This window comes from Diuraphis noxia, unplaced genomic scaffold (genome assembly GCF_037042655.1).
Source record: "Diuraphis noxia isolate RWA-SAM2 unplaced genomic scaffold, SU_Dnox_SAM2 contig0005, whole genome shotgun sequence".
Taxonomy (NCBI): domain Eukaryota; kingdom Metazoa; phylum Arthropoda; class Insecta; order Hemiptera; family Aphididae; genus Diuraphis; species Diuraphis noxia.
Window position 1 is genome coordinate 39,852,890 of NW_028301715.1, and position 21,260 is coordinate 39,874,149.

At 33.4% G+C, this 21,260-nt stretch overlaps 1 protein-coding gene across 7 annotated transcripts in view; it reads right to left on the bottom strand.

The window, feature by feature from the left end:
- The window catches only part of LOC107169554 (uncharacterized), a 250,857-nt gene that overhangs the window by 95,203 nt on the left and 134,394 nt on the right, over window positions 1-21,260 (bottom strand). Inside the window, exon 1 of one of the 7 annotated variants that reach the window (XM_015519320.2) lies at window positions 12,386-12,639. The exons of 5 other annotated variants lie outside the window; for them this stretch is intronic. The gene's annotated coding sequence lies outside the window, so the exon portion shown is untranslated. Of the gene's footprint in view, window positions 1-11,662; window positions 11,927-12,385; window positions 12,640-21,260 lie in introns of those variants that run through there. One more of the 7 variants, XM_015519324.2, reaches the window with a different exon arrangement.

Here is a 21,260-nt window from a genome sequence, read left to right on the forward strand (position 1 = left end):
TTGCGGAAACCCCTTGACTTGTCCCCCGACGGACTTTCATGTATATAATATACCATTCGTGGTATGCGTACACGAGGGCGACTGTCGCCTAATGTTTTATTCACGTTCCTTATGAGCCACGTGGGTTTGGCCATCATAAACGCGGAAAACCCACAATTTTTTCACCATATTTTACGATACCGTGTTTATTTTATGCTAAGTATAGTCTGGAGTTCTAGACTCCGATCGATTTGTATACAGAAAACCGCATTTTCCCCCCAAAGGATTGTGTATCGAAGGGAAAAATTCAGACACCATATTATATATTAGGTATATTATACATACGGCAAAATATATTATAATCTAATTCACATCATATTATATTATTTAATCATTTATGAAAGTAACGTTTTTACGAAATATATTACAATAATATTGAGCAATATTATTAGGGTACATTATTATATTGCTAATTTCCATTAACTGCAAACATTCATGCTAACATAACGTAAAATACATGTATAAAAACGATGTTGTGAAATTCAATAGAATATATACATACTCTTCAGTCCATTTATATCATATAATATGTATACAAAAAGGTTGTGCGGAGCCACCGAAAGAGTGAAGTTTAAGAAGGAGACGACTAATAACAATTCGCCGTTACGACTCGTCACATATGTGTCGTTCAATATAGACGGACCACGTCGACTCGCAGAAAAGAGCGGAAACACATCGTATTGATGATGGACAACAGTCCCGAAGTAAGCCGGATATCCGTTATAATACCGTCAAAGTACGCGTCATGGTCCAACGGATCACATTATAAACTCGGAGAATCTATATAAGATATACGCGCGCATTAAAAGGGTGGACAGGACGAGGACAGGGACTCGCAGAATGAGAAACGAAGCACGGGAGTACATTTTCTTTAAATGTAAATCAAAACATGTGCATAATATATAAATTATAATATTATATTCGTCAGGTCAGCCAAGCAGTAAACGTGTTCGTTTTCTTTAGATGTCCTGGACCGCCGTGTTATAATAATAATAATATCGTCTGATCAGTTTAATATGTCGTACGGCTTAACGGACAGACAACATCTTTGTAAGTACTATAGTCGGAGGATGTCGCGCAGGTCAACTCGTGCTCTTTTAAGGAATATTATATTTCAATATACTTACGCAAATAATGCGTCGTCGAGTGATTGAATCTTTTGCCTTTACGAACGCACGACAAATGTGTCTTCAAAGTGAAATTGTTTTAATTGTATTATTTATGTAATATAATGGACGGAAAAACTTTTTTACATACACGCAGACGATCCTGCGCGCACTGAAATGTGGGTGGTATACTAGACAGTGTGACATAGAAATTGTGAAAGTTCCAAGTCACATCTGTATAAAAATAATAATAACAATAAATTATATTAGAAATAACGATAGCTCAGAAAATAGTTGTGGAGATACACGAGCGATAGTTAGATATAATATATTGCTATAATATCTATCGTATGCAGAATGATGCCACTACATAATTATATAATTATTTGTAATATATTACATAAACGGAATATACGAGTTTCGCGACCCACCGAATCGCAGTCGATGGTGGTATATATAACAAACCAAATAATATTATAATATATTACACGCACACACTATAGTGATGTATATTATAATAATTTATTATTAGGGGGTAGAAAATTAGAGTACGAAATTGATTATCGATGCACAAAAGAGAAAGCAAAGAAGAAAAAAAGCAATACTATATATAGATATATATTTCACCGGGTTCTTACCACTGTCGGCGAGGACGACTTCTTCGTTTTCCGAGCCAGTTAACACGGCGGTGGTATATTAAAAAACAATTATTCAACTTTAATGGGCATTATTTTGATATTCATTTGGCTATAAAACCAAAGATATTCTCAGCCCTGCAAAACGGATATAATATAATATTGTTATTGCACAAAAAAGAAGGGGAGCCTATTTTCTTAAGATATTTTTTAACAGTAAATACATGTATATATATTTTCACTCTTTTCGTTGCCGAGAATGTCAAAAGTTTGCGCTCGACGGGAAATTTAGACGAAAACATTCTTACCCTCCGACGGAACACAAAAAAATTACATACCGGCTTGTCTGCGGCCTATGGGGAATATTTCTGAGCATTTGGAACCCATTCACTGGTGGTGGTGTTGGACAGTGTCTGTGAGCATTTTTTATCCAGTTATGTAATAATATTATGATACTTATTTCGCACGTATTAAAATCGACGAATAGGACCCCTCCGTAACGTTTGGCATACAGACGTCACTCGAACAAGTCACCGTCATCATGCGAATGCCGCATGAACCTACATTGAGAATATTACTAAAAACATTATTCTTTCGAATTTATTAAAACAAGGGCTGGTAATGTAATGTCCCAAAACAACCCAAAAAATTCAATAATTATGACTTAAAAACTCAAAACAATGCACATAGACTTTAATCATTATAAACTTAAGTAATAAATTTTATATTTTACCTAACTATAACCTATCACAACGATTACGGATTAGTTAAAAAAAATTTAAACCAATCAGGGAGACTTTAGAATATACGAGATTAATAAAATATTCATACAGGATTAAAATAGAATTAAATTATCAACAGAAATAACTGTTTAATAACGCGTTCGCGCGCCGAAAATGAACTGGTACACCGTAACTATATACATATAGGTATATCAAATAATATTATATATTAATATAACGTAGGTATATCCGTTACTATTGCAAGTCGAAAATGTGGAACATAACATATAAACTCGTGGACCTGTATGTGTGGATGTATGAGTGTAAGGCTGTACGCAGGTTTAATATATAGAGCCGCTGTAAATCGTATTATCCGAGGGAGCTACGCGGCCTAACGAATGATGAACGTGAGCAGTTTCTTGCGCGCGTATAATGTGTGTGTATATATATATATAGGGGTAATAATAGTGGGCCGCGCGTATGGGACACTGGGGTGGTAGGTGGGAGAGGGTGAGTGTGGGAAACTTTGTCGTTACCCCGAAAAGTTTTTATTTTCGGCAAAGGGCTAGTAGAAGAAAAAAAGAAAAAAGTCGTTCGCAGTCTCAACAGCGTGCGTGCGAATTCGGTTTCGACGGATAATGCGATGGCGGCGGTGGAGTGGTGCGGGACGGATTTTCATAATTTCTTCGTCGTATATACTTATTATTATTATTATATTGGGAGGAGGTGTTTTTCTTTATATATACCTATATATGTTATTATACAGAAGAGAAACTTTTTTTTTCGTCACACAAAAACCGTAACTTTTTGTCTGTTAAATATTTCATGACAGGTCTCATGCCGGTCAAAGTCATCAGCGTTTAAAGAACTGCGACGGCCGTGGTGTGCTTTTTTTGTCGCACGGCACAAATCCACCGGCATTCACGTGATCCGAATATTTAGCAAAGCCTCACCTCCCCCCCTCCCCCACAGTGTAATATAGTGATTTCGACCACCCCCTCCCACCCAAAAACACCACGGCACTGGAAGCGGGTCGACAACATATAATTGAATCCTAGTAAAGTATCATCATTATAGGTATTAATCGATGACATGCCCGTTCAGTCACGATTACCGGTTATTAATTATTTACCTTTTGAAAATTATTGGCTGCCAGCACGGAAGCTCATTTTAATAATAATGAAAGCATAATGCCTACGTGCGCACTGCTCACCATTTGATTTTCAATCATTAGAATATTAAAACGTTATTCTTTGCGTTATTCAACTAACAATAAACATAATCTAGAATATCATGATAAAAAAAAAAAATAAATACCCTGAACAAGGCCGTACTTAACCTTTATTCGTACATCGTACATGAGTCACGGACTAAGAGTATATCTTAGTCCGTGACTTGAGTAGAAAAAAGCTAAAAAATAGAGTATGTATTTTAAAATAATATGGAATCGCTATTCCAGGACAATAATTATAATTTGCCAGTATATAGAATATTAGGTATTATAATTTTATGTACCCGATATTATTTTTGAATATAAGCTCAATATTTAACTGATAAATAACAATTGTGATTTATATTTTTAAATTAATATTTTCTAAAATAAATAACTCGTTAACATAATTTAAATCTATATTTCAATAGGATTTCGTGAACTAAAATGGCTCCTATAATAATTCAGGGACGGGCAACTGGCGGCTCGCGTACCTTTTTTATCTGGCCCGCACTACATTTTCAAATTATTTCATATAATTTTAGCGCTTATCTATATTTTATCTTATTTTATTACATAAAACTATATTACTAAATTGTCTATTGAAAAACCTCATCCTCAAGTATCACATTAAATAATAATTGTAAATATAAATAAATAAAGATAAAAAATAAATGTTAGTAAATTTGAAGGACCTTTTTTATTTTTTTTTGCTTTCTCCTATGCACTGCGGTCCGCTAGATTTTTTAAAGTACTTAAAAGTGGCCTGCTAGTTACTTTTAGTTGCCCATCCCTGCTATAATTTAAAGTATTTGTATTTTGCTGATTGAAAAACAAGAGTGAATAAGATATTGATCAAAAATCAGGTAAAAAGTGGAATGAAAATTACGATTTGGGTTACACGTGAGATGCAATTAAAACAAAATAATAAAAGGTCTTGAATTATTATTTATTAATAAAAAAAAATGTACTGATCTGTATTCTCGGTATATCATTTATATATTTAGTACTATTAGTATTCCTCAGTATTCATATTTATAAATACAATTAAATGCGTAATAATTTAAAAGTATGTTATTATATAAATATAATACTACTACTGTGGTATTGTTAATAAATTGAAACTATAAATTTACATAATTGACATGCAAAGGTATTTATTTTTTTAACTCTTAACATTTTTTAATTTAATTAAACTATATTATAATGCTATTTAAACGCTACGGTTTTTATAAAATCAAAGCTAATTTAACCAAATTCCTAAATCTCTTATCATATAAAATATCACAGCAATCATTATGACGCATTAAAAAAATATTAAGTTTCATACTGCAACCACGAATTCCTCAGTAGGTACCTATCTATAACCTATCTATAGTACCTACCTATAACGGACTTTGGGTTGCAGCAGACTGATGCGTCTCAATGCGTCGAAACGATGACGACACATTCTTTCGATTATAGATTCTTACATGTTTTAGGAATTCGTGTCTAAATATATAGGTGACATGATAAACTTTCGTCCGTCTTACCTACTACGCGGATTTCGTGAACGTGTGACGGAAAAAGTGTGAAAATGTACAGTCGAAAGTCCTATATAATATATATATACATGTACGGATCGGAGGAAGTTAGTACAGAGACTACTATATAGAGTATGATCTCGGCGGGACCAGGAAAACCTTTTAGCACCCTATCGTCGAGCGACGCGCGTTTTGTCCTTTCGGACGACCACGATGACGAATATATAGTGAGGATGACGTTCTTTGCTCGGTGGCGGCAGGATAATCCCAGAAGTGGGCGCTCAGGATATGCAACATTAATGGCACCCAAGTGACCGGCTCTTACATTTATATTTCAACGGCAACCAGTCACGTTTCCCACGGTGAGCACGTTACATGTGCCTGTCATGAAACACATTATTATATTTATATATAATTTATTATAATCACATGGTTTAATAAGGCCGCTGTCGTTTGTCACGTAGGTACCTAATCTACCTATGACAGCCACCATACGCCCCCACCTACGTCAACTCGCCAATTATTATTATAAGTAGGTAGGCACCTACAATGTAGGTCCTACTACATTATTATTATCATTACACAACTGCAGCAGCTGTTCGCCCGGACCCGGACTAATTTTTAACGAGTCCTGCCTAAACGGGAAATTTGTACTGGTCGTCGACGTTTATCGAGCAAATGAACGGGTAGTGACGGGCCTAGACGGAAATTTTATTTTACTATTATTATGTTGGAGTAGAGCTAAAACAAAAATTACCTGAAAAAAATAAATAAAAACCGATACGAAACGAAACGAATTAAAATCACGTAAGGTGTTGTTGACGAAGGTCTCGTGACTTAGCGGCCGAGCAAACGGTGCCACCCGCTGGGTATTACGGTAACAATTATTTTTGTTGTTGTTGCAAAAAGCCCTCCGGAAGAGGCTCTGAGAGTCCCGGATAAATATATAATTATATATATATATCATGCGCGTGTTATACTCACGATTTATCGCGGACGTCAAAATCCAAGCGAAACACATAGGTATTATTATTATTTTACAAACGCGTACTTAGGACTTCTGAAATGAAAATAGAACAGTCGCGTATACCTACACATCCGGAAACCAAAACGATTCGATGCAATCAAAGTTTGTTACCTACCGGATACAATATCTATATTCTGTTACCGATTGACAGTCACTGCAGACTTACATACAAACGTACAAATGACTTATTGCGAAAATTGCTTTGGACGGGAATAATTACAATATTTAGGTGCGTATCTGAGTAACTTTCCGAACAGTCAGTTCAAATAACATATCCGCCGTTGATTTCGATATTTCGAGTTCGATACGATAGTCGATAATAGTTATAATTTATAATGATTCAATTCGATGGATTTTATAAAATTTATATAATATACCTTCCTATTATACTAGCATAATATTATAAATTAATCAAAATGATTTTAAAAAAGACATGTGCGAAATGCAACAATATTAACAAGAACCACAACGTAACTGAGTTTTGGTATGTTTGAACAAATATTATTTCATTCTACACAATATTATTAGTTGATTTTGTTATTGTATTGATAAAAATATTTATGGTTATATCTATAATTAGTAAAATAAATAATTATTTACTATATTATAAGATTTTTAATAAACTATTACTTTACAACGTGCATTTAGTAATCCAAGTATTAATCGTATATTGCAATTTATTATTTGTTCCCCACACGGAAAATATATTTTTCTGTTAGAATTCTGCTTAGGGTGATAGATAAAATAAGTTTTTGTTCTCCAAAAGTGCAAAAGTGATTAGCTATTGTAGGTAAAAGTAATGACAAGGGTGTACACAGAGGTTTTTTTTCTTTAGGCGTCAAAGGAACTATATCATGTTTTGCCGATCGGCCGAAGAACAAAACAATCCACTTCGCCTCCATTCGATTCCCTTAAGTTTATCATTCTCGGGTTTTCCGGGCAAAATATCTTCAAATATCCGATAATCGTCATATCTTTGGCGCGAGGGTGTGTAATTTCCGTTAGGATGGTTTTAGTAGCCGATTTATGGCTGAGAAAAGTTCAAAACACCCTCACGGGATCCCCAAGTATATAGAATTCCATTTTCCCAAACCGATAATATTGTTATGTGTTAATTCAAACTACAAATTTTTTTTATTTTTAACCCATCATAATATTTTTATATAATATATTTTAATTTTTATCCCATCCTGAGAAATAAGTGCGCTCTAAAGGGATAACGAAATAAATAAAAAAAAAGTCATGCTTTAACAATATAACTAAAGGGTATTACCATTACGGGCTCAATGGTTCGAAATGATATGCCAAACGAAGATTTTTGACGCCGGTGTACTGTAGGGGACGAACATCACTTGAACCTTTAGACGGAAATCGTAGTCATTAAAACGTGGACGGCAAAAAAAGTGCACTTGAAAAAAATATGTCATTTTGCTTGGGGTTTACCGATCATTTCCGGTTTTGACCTTTATGATTTTTTTTTTTTATCTGTACTGAATGCAATAATATATGTCACGTTGAGGGTTACGGTTTATATGGGTGGAAAAATAATTTTCTATAGCATTTGAAAAGCAAAAGCGTATTTGCAAGTATGGGAGAAATATTGCATTCGGAGACTTTTATAATCGTTAGTATGCTTACTGGAAAAACCTACACGTGCAATTAAAATAAAAACTAATATGTCAATCTCTCCATTTGGGATCTAAAAATCCAAAAAAGTACTATGTAAATCGCAGAATATTATTTTTATATTTCATATATTTAATTAATTTTTTCTTGAAAAAATGAAAAGTCATATATGATGTGACTATACTAAAAAATGCATTTATTTTAACTAAAATTACATAAACTTTGTAAGTCAATATTAGAGTACATTCAAAATATAATATTATGTTTAACGCGATTTATTAATATTAAAAATATATTCTAGGATATTAATATATTATGATTTAAATATTTCAAATAATTATTTAGAAATGTTGGAATTTACGTTCAGAATATTGAAATGGATTTGTAATAAAACAAATATAACATATATATATATATATATATTATATATTATAATATCATATCTTAATCAAAGATTTTCGAATGTAGTTTAGTTATATTTGTAATAAATTGCATATTAATATTCTTGATTTTGTTATTATTAATATTAATAAACTACATTTTAAAATCTTTAATATTAAGGTATTTTATTAATAAATTGGTCTTCAAATACATACGATGTTCTGTATTTTTTGTTAAGGTTTTTGACAACGTTTGATCATTGATTTTCAATTTAAAAAAGTAATATTATCCTGTTTAGACGATGTGATATAGTAAAATTATTAAAAAAAAAATTAAAATAAAACTGTATGGTTTTATATTATCATTTCGTAAAAAACACTATGTTTTTATGTCTAATTTCAAATCAGTGACCAAATAAAAATAAATAAACATTATTATTATAAAATAATATATGATATGATGTAATCATTAAAAAAATAATTACTTACATATAATTCAAAAAAATCTAGGGAATCGAAAAAGATAGGTCCGAGAACGACGAGTAATCATCTCCGTTATTCCATAACCACGTTTTATCGCTGCGGCGGCTGCTGATATACCGACGGATTCAATATGAGATTTAGGGTTTTGGAAAAAAAAATAAAGATTTTGAAATACGCGCAATACAAACGATATAATGATTTGATAAAATTACAAAACAGAAATATGTTTGTATGTTTTATTGTTTTGCCTTTTGCATATGTTTGTCTGTTAAAAATAAAACTACAAAGATATACACTCGCGTATCGTAAACGTATAGGCACCGGAAAACTCTGAGCAGATTTATCAGCTTTCACTGAGCATAAACAAATTTATGAAACACGCACCTTGAGCGTTTACTGTATTAAAAAACATTGAACAGTTAAATTAGTTTTCACTATGAGCACAAACAAATTTATAAAACGCGCCATGAGCTGGCCGTACCGGATAACACTGAGCAATGTTAAAAGCAATTACTGAGCACAACAAATTAGCACTTTAAGCGTTGTCGTGTACCCGTTATACGCGTTGATTGTTACCGTGAACATCAGATACCGAATTTTTATAATTTTTAATAAAACATCGATAGGCTTTATAATCTATAATTGCGATTTGATGCGACCAATTTACGCGTCAATACATTATAGTTAACCGAAACACCATAAGGTCTGCTTTTTGTTCTATTTATTCGCTATTATTTAACCTGAATGTGGCAAATCGTTAATACCTTTATGCTAAACATTTTTTTTTTTTTTTTTAATAAAAATATAATGAAATTTATTAGAAACTTAGCATACAATTTTCAAACCTTAGATATATAATAAAGAAAACTTCAACACATTTTTAACTACAAAATTGTAGTAGTAAAATGTTTAACTTAAAAATTTTAATTCAACTACAGCTCATCTCATGTTTTTTTGAATAAATGTATTGATTTATGATATTTGACGATTGATTTCCAATTCAAAATAATAATAAATCGGCTGAATAGTGTGACACACTAAACTGAGCGAAATGAGTAACCAGTGTTTCTTTATATTAAAGTATTATTATTCAAATTGTATTAAATTTATTACTAATTAAAATATTAAGGAATTTTTTTATGGAACCCAAGAGTTATAGTTTTATTTATAACTTATCTACATGTCTATTTTTCTAATAATAGCGGTAAAAAATATAATAATTTAAGTTGAACTTTAAATGTTTTAAATGTTTGATTTTCTAATGATGTAATGGATACGATTATTTAGCATATGGCTTTATTATTTCTTGATATACTTAAATGTGTAAACTAAATATGTACTATTACTACCTAATAACAGTAATCACAATATCATAATTTTTTGTCACTTAAGATACAAAATCAAGTATAAACATTTTATGCCGTATCTATTTATTTCACATAAGAAGGGTATATTATTACGGTCACAAAAACAACAGTACTAGGACGATAAAGAAAATATTAGCATGTCGAAATGCGCCCCGACACGTTTTTGACCGAAAATAATGTTATTCTGGTTGTTTTACTCTTACCGGGCGCACATATAATATTAGAACTCACATGATATGAAAAAAAAACCTTTTTCCTCTTCACCGACTTTTAGGGTAGGTACACCTATTCGAGATATCGTTTACAAGAGCAACCCCTTTATTACATACGGGCGTGCTTGGGGTAAGGATTAATGAAATAATTACGGCGCTCACATCTCACATACAAGGACTCACACACGAGAGGATTAGCAAGAAAAAAGAAACTGCAGGCTGAATAGTGGTGGTATACGTGTTGGTAAACACCGTTTTTGCTACATATTTTACCCTCCGTTGTCGTATGAATAATGATTACCGGTGTCCGGTTTTGAACAAAAAATGTTGGTTCTCAAATAGAATAACAGCGGAAAAAGAAAAACAGTAACGCGCGTTTGATTATGATAATATTAATATTGCTAAGTCTAAAATATGCTAACGAAATTGAGTGAAAAATCTATTTGTCTCGAAATGCTTCTTTATGTATCAATCAAATTTTATTTTAGTTGTTTGAATAATAAAAATGACAATCTTGTTCGGAAAAAAACATTCATAATTTTGTTTATCATCAATTGCCACTATATAATGAATTATTGTTGTGAATTATCAAACATTATTATTAATTTTCAAAATAAGTCTATTAAAGTTTAAGGTGATGTTAAGCAAAATAATAATATTTAAATACATTAAGTCTCCTAATGAAGAGTATAAAGTAAAAACGGACCATGAAATCATAATGCTGTGGATAATAAAATGTTTAAAATGAGTTATTTACTCAAACAAATAACATTTTCGCTAAAATTATCCCTATTGGCGCTTTTTAATAATTTAGACTTAATAAAAAATAAATAGATTATATTGTAAATAATCATAGAGTACTTATTACTAGGTACCTAAGTTCCTAAGATTTATTTCAAACATGTGTATACTTTAATACCTAAACAAGCCATTGATGATTTTGAATATAAGTATTTAATAATATTAAAAATCTATAATATTATTTGTGTGAAGAAAAATATTTTTTATTTAGTAAACAGAATAAAAAAATCATGTCTTTTACGCAGTTTGTATATAGTTAGAATTGATAAATAAATGATTCTACTGTTATAAAAGTGACTAAATTTAAATGTTTTATTTCAATTAATAATTGTCGATGTTAATAATTATTATTGTTTGAAGAATTATCAATGATTATATAAATACCTACTATACTATTATTTGATTATTATCATGCAGCGGCCATTTACAAAGATATACGTAGGTATACTTATAAAATCTCAAAACAAAATCGCGAAAATAATTATTAAAGTGTAAAACATTTACTAAAGATTAAATAAAAGAATTGCGAACCTGGTAGATTTTTAGAAAAGTATTCGTTTGGTTACGGGATTTGAGCGGTGAGGTATATTGGCGCGTTGAAGTTTCCGTAACGGCATGGCGAAAAGTACTCGACGGTCGGCCGAACGAGAAAACGGCATGATATTATTCGAAAACGATGAACATTTTATTTAAAAAAAAACCCCCGAAAGCACAGACGGAAGCATTTGCACGGCTTAGTTTCGCAACGATTCTAAATATAATTATAATTATTATTTATTATTATCGTGAAGTAGTATTCGTAACCGGCGACGGACCGACACTGAACGTTTGCCCATCCCGACAATCCGAGTTCGAAAAACTTGGCCGCCCTTCATATTATATAAAGTTAAAATACTTAAACTTCTGTAAAGTTTTTCTCCGTGCACTTTTTAAAGTCCCGAAAACTCGATAGAACAACAAACAACAACTAAGTTTGCCGCACCTAGTCACTTTTATTACAGTTTGGAAACAAAGTTCACCGGCCCACCGCGCCCCAACTGTCGCGGCGTTCCGGACACGCGGTCTGCAGTTCGCAATCGAAGACGCAACGATAACGACGACGGTATCATTGGTTATTATTAGAAATAAATATTATACCGTGTATATTATGTGCTGAGTAAATTTTCAGTGAAGACGAAAAAAACCAAAAAATTTTAATATGAACCAAAATCGAAAAAAATGTATAATATATAAAAGTGTTCGTGTGGTACATACCTGCAGGACTCAGTCGCCGTGTTTGTCGGACTCAGCGATACACGGAGCTGTTCGAGTAGTACGACGTCGTATGCGGGGAGGAAAAAAAGTAACCCGACCGAAATGTTGGGAAAAGTTTTTCCCGCGCTCTCCACTGCTGCCGTCGCCGCTGCTGCTGCTGCTGCTGCCGCCGCTATAACACACACCCCCAGGCCCCACGAACGATCGCGGCCGACCAGTGCCGACACCGAACCGAACTGTTGGAGACGCGGTGGCCAAATGAACGCGCCGGCGGACCTACGGGACACTCTACCCCCTGTGATAGGGTCGGTCTTGGCTGCCGAAAACGGTGGGGGTGCAAGTCATTGTTGTGCAGCGCGCGGAACTTGCCACGGCTCGCGCTCAAAATGGATTTTCAGCAAAGCGTCTTTACTCAAGACGTGTTTTGTTTGTCGAATTTTTTTACCCCCTCTCATTCACTAAATATATACGTGTGTGTATGTGAGTGTGTGTTTGTGTGTATGTATGGTCGCAAAGCAACGAAATTTTTAATCAAAAGATTAAACCATTTTTTGTTGTTTTTATTAACAATTTTTAACGTCATCGAAAACTGTTTTTTAAATCTATTCCAAACCACCTATACATTCAATAATATTAAAACGAGAAAAATTTTAAGATAAAAATTAATTCAATTGATATATATATATATATATAATGTATAGGAGACAATGAGTATGTTGTCTAACATGAAACTGGGTTTAAATTCAAAAAATTGAATTTTAGATAGTTTATGGTGGACGTGGATACTGGTTAAATTTTTTAATAAAAAATAAAAATAAATTACCTCCTAGCGTTAAAATAATTCAAACTTTAAATATTACTTGTAAATCCCTAGAAAAGAATCTGAAATTTATTTTTTAGACATAGGAAACCGTCGAAAAACACTAAAAGATCTATTTTTGATTTATTTATTGATCATGTAAAACTTTTAAATACATTCACATCAAACGCAGATACACAATTACAACTCCGGAAAACAATTTCTCTTTTGATGCATAACTAATAATAATCGATAACTTGCAAACTAATTATCGTTTTAATAACTGACTCAGTTACTGACTAACTAAAAATAAATATAATGTAAAATACAATTTATTTAAAAAGAAAAACTATTTGTTTGGTATGAAACTTGGTTAAATTTAATTTGTATTTTATATTCTGAGCGATAAAATCATTTGAGTAACAACTGGAGATAAAATATCTTAGATAAATTACTAAGCAAATTGTTTAGAATGTTTTATTCTATTTATTCATTGTTTATTGTCTTTAAGATAATAATAATATTAGTGTAAATGTTTAAAGCATAGATTTATGATGAATATTGATAAACATGGGTTTAAATTGCACTTTGAGATTGAGAACACATTTTTTACAGCTATGATTATTACTTAATAATATTTACTCTAGTTCAAGAAAGTTTATGAAAATAAAAATGCACAATTCATTAATTAGTAAAAACATGGTGTGCGTTATTACAAATTTTAGAGATAAGATTTTTATTATTTTTAAACACCTAGATTATAGTAAAAATTATACTTTTAAAACAAATATTAGTATATGTATATATACAATTACGTCGAAATGAAAATATTTTTATTTTCTTAAAAATTACCGATTAAATTTAATAAATACTTCCGAATTGGTTAATTATACGCTCTTATGGTATAGTTATACTGTGGGTGAAATTATCGTATTCAAAACAGTTTCAAATATAAATTATTTATCACTTATCAGTAGCTAGTTGTAAGTATTCAATACTCGGGATACAGAACGTGATTATGAATAGTTTGATTATTTAATATCGAGAACAAGTAGATAATGAATAGTATAAAATGTATTTGAAAAGTCCGTCCATTATCATAAAAATACTATGTATGTGATAAAAGTTCATATTTTTATATTTCATTTCAAATATATCAACGTAAAAATTAACGATGGATGACAGACATTGACTCGACTAATTGATTTCATACCGAATAACCGATTCACGTGTCGATGGAGGTTCACAAAACGGTTTTCTTTTCTTCATCACTTAACCATGACGGTTTATGATGATAATAATAACAATAATTTATGCGATGTGTTTTATAATCATTTTAATTTGTCAATTGTTTAACGGTGGCGGTGGCGTTCGAGTATATAGTGATGAGTGCACCTATATCACTATATTCATAACAGCGACGACGGCGAGCGCGAAAATGCGAGAGGGTTGATAATGAATTACGGACAGTGAATTCTATTAGTATAAATATGCCGCCTTCGTGCCTTTTAAGAGGATTAATTTGGCCGAAGCCAAACGTATTTACCTTTTTCGACCCTTCTTGGCGCTGTCCCGCCCGCCGTCGCCGGACGGCGTATAATGCGTTCTATACTATCTCCGCGAGTCCTTTTAAACGTCTGTCAGTTTATTACTGGTAAATCTGCTGACATGCTTGTCGTTTTGTGCTTATGGAAATTACAGTGCCCATATACCAACGACCGAGTATAATCCGGCCCTCGTCTCGTCATCTCGCAGACTCGCAGTATATTATAATATATTATATTATGACCACGAGGATGGATGGACGCGAGGACGAACGGCCGCACCGTGGCTTCGACCTACGTCAAAAATAATATGAGACGTTGGCTAAAACACCGCAAACGCATAATCCGATTACGAAGACGACGACAATTCAGCCACGTCGTGTAAATGTTATTATAATAGAATATTACGATAATGACCACCAACTATTACTACTACTACTACTATACTTACTACTACTACTACAACTAATTTAATATTATACACTACCCATCAGACGACCTGCTCAAAAATATAAGTAAAAAAAAATAGAATGAACTCCAAAGTTTTTTTAATGATTAAAAAAAAGCTTGTAGAAAAATCTGAAACGCCATTCGCATTTTATCATTTTCGATTTTTTTTTGGAATTTTCAATGTATATTATTATTTCTTGGATATTTTTAATAATTTTCCTATGAAGTAAAATAACGAGCTAAACCAAAACACTTAGAATAGGTGATAAGAGGAGAAACCAATAAAAATATATTGGTTCCTTCGGGTCGGATTTGAACCAGCGGCCTATGGACATCTAAGATTTTTCAACCACTACAGTCCATCGCTCTATCAACTAAGCTACCGAAGTTTATGTACGGTAATTCATACATATAATAATAAACGCGCCAAAGACACTCTGTAATACTTACACCCGAAATTCAAGAATGAAACGCTGTCACATTCGTCGAATTCCGGCTATAAAAGTGAACGTACCTATTATGCTAAGTTTGGACAGCGTAGTTGGCAAAAATAAGAGGAGGTTAAAAATAAATAGAACAGGAAACAATATGAAACGAAGAGCCCGAATTTCACATCTGCATTGTCGTCACTATATATAATAAAATATTAAATGCATGGGATGTGCGAGTTGTTTTGTACGATTTCATAAAATGTGAGTGATTATGTTATAATTATATTATGTTCCATGCGATTTGATCTGGTTTACACAAAAATTTACTGATTCTATACGTTATCAATTTTTCCTACGCATAAAAGTTTGAAATTAAGGTCATTGACTTTTGAAATTATAATTTAGAAATAACTTTCAAACTAAATGTCTGGTGTAAGTATAAACTTTTATGTGTTTCGAAATACTTTATGTTGTTTAAAAATCATATATATATTATTTTGAGATTACGTATATCATGTTGTATGATAAAACAAAATATAATACTCTTAGTAAAATTGAATATATCGAATATTTATTTCCCATATCGGAAAGAACTGCAAGAGTAAATTTATTAAAATATATTGAATTACGTTTATTATTATTATTTTTTTTAACGGTTATATAACGGTAGTTAATATTTAATATTGTATTCAAATACATTTTAAGAATTTTAAGAATTTTTACAACTTTTTTTCTTTTATTGATAAAATAATATACTATTCACAATGCACGCGATAACTTTTAGTTTATAAATGACTGATTATTACTATATAAACATGACTTATAAACATTCAATTTCGTTTTTATTGTTGTATAATATTTGTCGACGTACATTATGATACATTTTCATTATTTCGTCCCATAACACCTTATTATGTAACACTAAGATTTATTTGTAGCACAATTATTTTATCATATCAATATATAATTAAAAAAAAAAAAAAATTTCTGACAGTTTTATTGAAAAATAAATACACTTATAGTGAAATTTTGTTACTGGGTCCAGCTATTTATAACACAACACATATAACGTAGATATATGTGAGAGAAAATGAAAAAACACAACCCACCTGAATACAAGGACACAATATATTTATTCTATAGGAGTATTATATATTAATACAATTAATAGTGACGTAAGTTTTCGATTATCCCGATAAATAATCATGTAATTTATTATAATAAAGTATTATTTAAATCTATATGAATCTGACCATCATATCGATTTCAATACCGAAATATAACTCATAATTTGAATAAACAGACATTGTTGGAAAAACTTTCTGGTGAGAAATTAAAAAAAAAACCTCTGTAGGCCTTATGTAGAGCGATTGGCGATCGTCGACTACATAGATTATTATTATTATTCTAATAATATTATATTAGTGTTGATTGGGTGAAGGGACTCGGGAAATCGACGTAAATTTTTCTGTTTTCTTTGATATTACGTAATAATTGAGCTTGGCAGAAAATTTACGCGAAGGGCGGGCAGGCGGGCAGGCGGGCGGGCGGCGCGCGCGCGAGACACAGCCGTGGCGCCCGGCTGACGTGTCGGGACTGCCGCGCCGTTACGCCGCGTTCGGACCACCTCTGGACGACAGTGCGCACGGTCGGAAAGTTTTGCACGCCTCCCGACCCACGCGAACTTTAGCCGGTGGTATATAGTGGTGCAAAAGTTTTGTCACCCGCCGCCCGGTAGACAACGGCGCGCGCGCTTTACGGCACGACCAAGGCGGGATGCTGGTGGTGGTATGAACGGCGTGCGGGCAGGTGGTTAGCAGTGGTAGTAACTTGGGTGGGTGGAGGGGGTTAAAGTTTCGAAACGGTTTTTCATCGAGCAAACCTCCCCCGGTTGCCCCCTACACCGACCCACCGCGGTAATACCCGCCGACCATCGCATCACATACACACACACACACACGCACACACATACACTGTGCTTCCGAGACCCCACGGCCACGGTTTCCCAGGACTCACGACGGTTTTTCTCTTTCTCGCTATGCACCAGCGATAGTGGATAATACTCGTTTCTTATTTGTCACCGCCACCGCGCACCCATACGAAAGAGACCGTCTCATATATATGCGCCACACACACCTGACCTCAACAAACTGTGTACAAGGTACAACGCGATCTCTATTTTTATTTTTTTTCATATAATATATAGGTGCACGTAATATACGTAATTATACGCCGGTTTTATCGTAACTTAAAAGATTTGGCAGAAAGAAAGAAGAAAAAACTTTAATAATAATTCGTGTCGTTTTTACCTAGCTAATTACAATATATAATAGTATTGCGCCTATACAATTCTGCAGCGGCTCCTTCGCATCACAAAAATGTTTTTATTAGTCGTCTTGACCTAGTTTCGTCTCCGAGCGCCGTGTGTAATACCTACTACTGGCAATGACAACGACGATTATATGTTTTGATGTTACAAATGCGTCTTACACTTTAAATATAATACAAAATATGATGAAATGTATAAGCTTTCGTTTGCATTCAATGAGATCGTTTGATAATAATGATATATTGTATTTCGATAACATTCGAAGATGCTCTCAATTGATTAGGCTATAAGGCAAAAGCGATAAATAGTTTCGCACTCGGATAAGTCGACTATTTTGTAATATTAAAATTCCGAACTTCGAGTCGATTAAACACACTATAGAGACTCGCGTAGATGCAATTTCTAAAACGGTATTCTACCAATTATTTATAAACGATTACGAGTGAAAAATGTAATCTTAAAATGGACATTACACTGTCAATGAATAATAAAATGTACCACGTATATAACAGTATCGCAGTGATATGGAGTCATTATTATTATTAGATCAACCAAATAGTTACATTTGATGCAAATTATGTTCACAAAAATATAATTGGAACAAAAATAAATCACACTAGATACTAGAATAAAATAACTTGCACAGATTTAAAATTAAATAAAAACGGAAACGTCAAATTGTTATAAATTTACAAGTATACGACGCAATAGCAAATATTATTGTTTTATTGAAAAAAAATTATTAGAATAATAGGCAACAGTAACCTATATTTCTTTGTTAGTTTTACAAATATGTTAGTAAAGAATAATTTACTATTGGATTCAAGATATTCAATAAAAACGCATTGAAAATACTTCTTTTTTTATATTTTTATCCCAAATTTTGATTAAACCTAGTGGCTAGGTATATGAGTATAAAAATATATTTATAAAAAGTTAAGTAATAAATAAGCTTCGTATGGAAAACGGCAACGGATTCCGAACAAAAAGCACTATATCTTATACACATTGTTTTAGTATTCTTTTGTCGCATAATAATTCAATTATGTTTGTCAGATAACGGGTCATAAAATAAACGTGCAAATAATGCACTTAAATAATAAATTCAAAACACGGTAATATATTGTTACAACTGGTCAACTGGTCAATACACAATACGCAAACACATTGCATTTTAATAATAGTAATAATAATGGTAACAAGAATATTTGTGTGTTTTCGAGACGTCAAGATGAATGACGAAAATAATATTAACGAAAAAGGATGATAATTTTAAGCGACGCTTTACAGCAGTAAAATTGTAGATATTTTATATTTAATGGTACAAAACACGTAATAATATTCTACGTGTACACAAGCACACACACACACAAGAGCGCGTGTTGGTGCTGGATACGAGTTGTATATATAATAATATGTACAGAGGACAGTTTGGGCATCGGATATACCCCCGGGGAAAGTATCCCTCGCGGGGAACTTTGCGAAACATTAACGTTATATAAAATACGCATACTATCAAAACCCACTATCACGATAGGGGTGTAGCGGTGGTTCACGGGGTTGTGATCGGTGGAGTCGCGCAAATGACGAAGGGAGTGAGGGACGCAGAGAAATTTTCTTGCCGTGGCACACCTGTAGCCGGTCGCAGAGACAGGGTCCGAAGCACGCACAACGGTCCGTACGGTTGTCGTTGACGAAGAGGGTGGTGAACGAAACGTATATACGATTGTCCGGCGTGACGTGTCAAGCGTCGTTAAAAAACCGTCAACGTATATAATATGATGTTGGATGGGTGGTGGGTAGAAAGTGAACGTCGCAGCCACACACGGTTTTCGGTTCTCGAAATGGCGGCGGCAGCATAGTCGTATTATTAGTTTGTGATTTACGAGGAGATGAGGACGGCGGCGGCGGCGGCGACGACGACATCTGCTGCTGCTGCTGCTGTTGTGGCTCCGGGTCCACTGCTGTAGATCGTGACTTAAACTTTAGCACGCACCGACGGGTGAAGTGAGGAACTGCGGCGGACGTGCAAAACGCGTTTCAAAAACGTTTTAATCACCACGTGTGTCGCTTGAGCTTTTTAAAAATATAAAATACAAATATCACCCTCTTCCGCGGCGTGGGTCTTCAGCGCGATCTCTTTGCCCAGCTGAATCGTTATATAATCGCCGTGGCATTTCGTAGGATCCGCTCATCTCACCCGATGCACCCATACGAGCCGAGATTCGAGAAGGATTAATATTAGTATACATTTAAACACACATAGTGCTCCGCGGCCGAACGAGTGTGGTGTGCGAGTATTATATCATATAATATTATACATAATAAGGGTGGACACGCCAACAAGATAAAGCACGCGTTGACTAATTGACCCAAAGTCCCGACCTGACGATAAATGACCATCTTTCGGATACCCTTTCGTAGAGACGGCATCGGTGGTGGGTGTTTAGAAAGGGTATTGCGGGCCGGCGGCGAACACTAATACGACCCGCTAACGCCGTGTATGTGCGCACAGCGACTCGTGCTCACGCATAAAAGAGGACCAAACGCGATCGTTATCAATCCGGTTGGCGGCGGCGTTACGTTATCATGACCGGTACAATAATTATATAACATTGTAATATTCACACGCGTTCACGTACGGAAAGCGACCATACATTTTTGGCATAATATAGACTTGAAATCTTCACCGACATTTTGGGAGTCACTTTAACAATTTTTGAGTTGGCCATTAATAAATATATATCGTATAATAGTTTCATACAAAATACTGATTAGTGAGTCCTAACTAGAAGTAGGTCGCCCAAGTTGTATAACCTATGACCGGTATCAAATCGTAATAGCGCGTTATTCAAAAGAATTTTCAGAATTACGACTTTAAATTACAAGTTCAATATTCTCGAGTAAGCCCGTGATTCACTTATGTCGCTCTAAAATTTCAAGTAGGTATACCGATTCCACTTTCGATACGCATAAGTTCTGTATATCTGAAGCAGTGAAAACTGTGGTGGTATGATGGGGCGAGAAGTGATGTAGAAACACATAACAACCATGACTATAACAATTAATATATTAAATTGAAAAAGGCGTATTTCTAAATAATTAAGCCAAATTGAATGGATCAATGTTGAGAGTGGTGAAATTAAATCGTATTTAAGGGACCTCTATTAGCTCACTATTGCCACATTAATTCTGTTTCTCGATGTTTTTGATAGGACAATGAAATGTCACACAACTGTTCACCTACCTACCTAATTCAATATGCTATTTAACACGGTAATTAATTTTTTTCTAACGTATTTCTTTGAAAAGATAATTTTTG